At 48.6% G+C, this 4,560-nt stretch overlaps 1 non-coding gene across 1 annotated transcript; it reads right to left on the reverse strand.

The window, feature by feature from the left end:
- Window positions 1–887: 887 nt before the first annotated feature.
- trnar-ccu (transfer RNA arginine (anticodon CCU)) lies at window positions 888–960 on the reverse strand. The gene has a single exon. It is a non-coding gene; the product is annotated as a tRNA-Arg (tRNA).
- Between the last annotated feature and the right edge of the window lie 3,600 nt (window positions 961–4,560).

Below are 4,560 nucleotides of genomic sequence, written 5' to 3' on the forward strand. Positions count from 1 at the left end.
GATTGGTATTAGGAGCTCATTATGTATTATGTTTGGATCAATGGTGGTTGGGTGGGTGAATGGGAGAGCTGGTGGTGGGTGTGATACTCACAAATGTCCCCCAAGCCAGTGCATTGCAGAAAGGGGGCAAGATCCTAATTCTTAGGATTGTGGCATTCTGTGGAAGCCCAGTGAATATATTTGGTTACATAAGAGTTTCAACTCTTAAAAACTTGTCTTCCCCTGTGCCATAAAGTCAGCACTGATAAAGACAAAATGTTCAGAACCATCACGGAGCCCTATTTTCTTCAACCTTTTTGTGACAGAGATGTGAAGAATAGATTGAAGTAGGAGGAATGTGATGTACAATATTCCCCCTGCAAGCTATATGTGTATAAGGCTTATGGTAAGACCACGCACGGAGTACTGTCAGCAGTTCTGGTCTGCTACCCTCAGGAAGGGTAGATTTGTCTTGGAGGGAGTGCAATGAAGCTTCAACAGTTTGCTTCCTGGGTTGATGCTCCATTGGAGAGAGATTGAGTAGAAAGGGCCTTTATTGTCTGGAGTTGAGAATAGCATAGAGCATAGAACATACAGTGCAGAAGGAGGCCATTCGGCCCATTGAGTCTGCACTGACCCACTTAAGCCCTCACTTCCACCCTATCCCCGTAACCCAATAACCCCTCCTAACCTTTTCTGCTCACTAAGGGCAATTTATCATAGCCAATCCACCTAACCTGCACGTCTTTGGACTGTGGGAGGAAACCGGAGCGCCCGGAGGAAACACACGCAGACACGGGGAGAACGTGCAGACTCCGCACAGACAGTGACCCAGCGGGGAATCGAACCTGGGACCCTGGCGCTGTGAAGCCACTTGTGCTACCGTGCTGCCCTAAAAAAATGAGCTCCACCCCAGGTGGGACTCGAAACCACAATCCCTGGCTTAGGAGGCCAGTGCCTTATCCATTAGGCCACTGGGGCTACAAGGAATGCAAGGCGATCTCATTGAAATGTAGAGAACTCATGGAGGGCTCAACAGGACGTTTATTCTTTCATGGAATACAAGCATTGCCGGTAAGGCCAGCATTTGTCCATCCCTACTTGTCCTTGAGGGTTGATGCTGTGAAAGGCTGTTTCCCTGGGCTGGAGAGTTGAGAATGAGGGCCCCCAGGGGCAGGACAAAGGGTCGGCTATTTAGCAATGAGCTGAGGAGAATTTTCTTCGAGGGTCATGAACCCTTGGAATTGGGTTCTGGAAATCCAGCCCCTGAGTATATTTGAGACTGAGGTTTTTGAGCGGGAAGGGAATCGAGTGTTTCAAGGATAGGGCAAGTTGAAATGAAATGAACAGAAAATCGCTTACTGTCACAAGTAGGCTTCAAATGAAGTTACTGTGAAAAGCCCCTAGTCGCCCCATTCCGGCACCTGTTCGGGGAGGCTGGTACGGGAATTGAACCGTGCTGCAGGCCTGCCTTGGTCTGCTTTCAAAGCTAGCGATTTAGCCCTGTGCTAAACCAGCCCCTAGGTACTCGAGCTAGGTAAGTCATGATAATATTGAATGGCGGAGCAGGTTCGATGGGCCAAATGGACTACTCCTGTTCCTATTTCTTATGTTTGGAATGCTCTCTTGGACACCAACAGCTTAGTGGCCAGTGGACTGTGCACAGAATGACCATGGTTACCCGTCTTTGTCACTAGAAACTGCAAAAATGTTGGCTTTAAAGGATGTATCTAATGGGTGGCATGGTAGCACAGTGGTTAGCACTGTTGCCTCACAGCTCCAGGGTCCCAGGTTCGATTCCTGGCTTGGGTCACTGTCTGGGCGGAGTCTGCACGTTCTCCCCGTGTCTGCGTGGGTTTCCTCCCACAACCCTTAGTGTCCAAAAAGGTTAGGTGGGGTTACGGGGATAGGGTGGAGGTGTGGGCTTAAGTGGGGTGCTCTTTCCAAGGGCCAGTGCAGACTCGATGGGCCGAATGGCCTCCTTCTGCACTGTAAATTCTATGATTCAGTTATGAACCTTTCTGCAGGCAAGCAGGGTCCTTTGTGGAAATGAATCTAACGACTTTAAAATTCTGGGTATCTTTTTCAGCTGCACTCTTAAATTTGTCCGCTGTCTGTGAGCTGTATCCCTGATGTATTAATGAGGTGAATTCTAGTTTTTCTGTGGTGTGATTCATTAAACTCGTGCAGGAATTTCAATCTGGAACTGAGGTGCCCAGCCCTCGCTGTTCATGTTATCCTTCACTTGAGCACCAAACCTGTTCTGGTGCCTTTGTCCTGCTTCCATATCCCTTAATTCCCCCGTTTCATTTTTAACCTATTCTTAAAACGTTGGAGGCAGTCTATGCTTCAATTGCATTGCTCAGTCTCTGTGCCCTTGGCTGAGATAGTGAGCTCCCCAGCATCCTCTGGGTGAAAAATAATCCTAGAGTCTCCTGCAATGCAGTGGCACAGTGGTTAGCACTGCTGCCTCCCAGCACCAGGGACCCAGGTTCGATTCCGGCCTTGGTTGACTGTGTGGAGTCTGAACGTTCTCCCCGTGTCTCCGTGGGTTTCCTCCAGGCGCTCCGGTTTCCTCCCACAGTCCAAAGATATGCAGGTTAGGTGGTTTGGCTGTCATCAATGCACGGGATTACGGGGATAGGGTGAGGGAGTGGGCCTAAGTAGAGTGCTTCTTCGGAGGGTCAGTGCAGAATCGATGGGCCAAATGGCCTCCTTCTGCACTGCAGGTATTCTGTGATTCTAAACCTCTTACCCTACATCTATGCGTCCTGTTCATAGACCCCTCAACCAAAGGGAATAGATCCTTCTGAGCCAATCTCTTATACCTATCAATTAGATCTCCTATCATAGAATCCCTACAGTGTAGGGCAGCACGCTGCTGCAGTGGGTTAGCACTGCGGCCTCACGGCGCCGAGGTCCCAGGTTCGATCCCGGCTCTGGTTCACTGTCCGTGTGGAGTTTGCACATTCTTCCTGTGTTTGCGGGGGTTTCGCCCCTGTGGTAGTAGAGGTATTACGGTATCTGGTAATGCTGGAACACCATTGGTAGAAACTGTATGCTTCCTATTGGTCAAGATGTATGGTAGCTCCACCCTGCTAGGCGGGGTATAAGAGCCTGTGCCGCCCCAGCAGCCTTCATTCTGTACCTGAGCTGCTGGGGGAAACCTCTAGCTTATTAAAGCCTTCGGTTGGACTACAACCTCACTTTAGTGGTCATTGATCGTGCATCAGCCCCCACAACCCAAAAATGTGCAGGCTAGGTGGATTGGTCAAGCTAAATTGCCCCTTAATTGGAAAAAAATAATTGGGTACTCTAAATTTTTAACAAAAAGAATCCCGACAGTGCAGAAAGAGGCCATTCGGCCCATCGAGTCTGCACCAACACTTCGAAAGACCATCCTACCTCGGCCCAATCCCCTGCCCTGTAACCCCCACCCGAAGGGGCAATTTAGCATGGCCAATCCATCTAACCTGCACATCGTTGAACTGTGGGAGGAAACCGGAGCACCCGGAGGAAACCCACGCAGACACGGGGAGAATGTGCAAACTCCACACGGTCACCCGAGGTCGGAGTCGAATCTGGGTCCCTGGCGCTGTAAGGCAGCAGTGCTAACCACTGTGCCGCCGTCCACTGTGCTACCATGCCTCTGTTACAAAGAAAACAACCCCAGCCGTTCCAATCATTCCTCCGAACTAGCATTCTCCAGTCTGCATGCTATACAGTGAAATCGTAAATCAGTTTATATAATTCGGGATCCCTCAACATGCAAGGCAAGTCTGTTCCATTTACCCTGTCCCAACCCTTCAAAATGTTAGAGAAAGTCGTCAAATCATCCCTCGATCTCTGTCATTATGAAACAATTTAATAACCTTTCCATATTTGTATTTTCCTCTTCCGGGCAGCATGCGAAAGGCTGGCCAGGCAGTTTCAGTGGAGTGAACGAGTTAAAAGTTTGAGAGATTCTGATGGAAGGCCATTGACCTGAAACATTGACTCATGTTTCTCTCCACACAGTTGCTGAGTATTTTCAGCATTTTCTGTCTTTAGTCAAGATTTCCCGCTTCCGTAGTATTTTGCTTCTGTTGTAGCATCCCAGGGAATGTCTGTTATTCCACAACGCCACCTTGGCCATCTTTCATTATCTTTTGTATGGAACCAAAGAGCACTTTGGCTTCAGTTGTGCTCTTACTAGAATTTTATGTGAATACTTTCTTAAGCTTTGACCCTAATATTCTAAATGTTCTTATTATTTACTTCAGTGTACTAACTGTGTCCGCTAAAGGATAACTATTAACCGGAACACCAGGGAGAACTTCATTATTCATTAAGTTGTGTCAAGAGAACTCTTGCATTCATAGAATCATAGAAAAGTTACAGCACAGAAGGCGACCATTCCGCCCATCTTGTCCATGCCAGCCCAAGGACACCCAGTCGCCCTTTCTGATCCCACCTTCCTGCACCCGGTCCATAGCCCAGTTTCTTACAGAACTTAACGTGCAGATCCAGGTACTTTTTAAAAGAGTTTAGGGTCTCTGCCTCCACCACCAACTCGGGCAGCGAATTTCAGACACCCACTAC

This window comes from Scyliorhinus torazame, chromosome 29, assembly GCF_047496885.1.
Source record: "Scyliorhinus torazame isolate Kashiwa2021f chromosome 29, sScyTor2.1, whole genome shotgun sequence".
In the NCBI taxonomy this organism is placed as follows: Eukaryota; Metazoa; Chordata; class Chondrichthyes; order Carcharhiniformes; family Scyliorhinidae; genus Scyliorhinus; species Scyliorhinus torazame.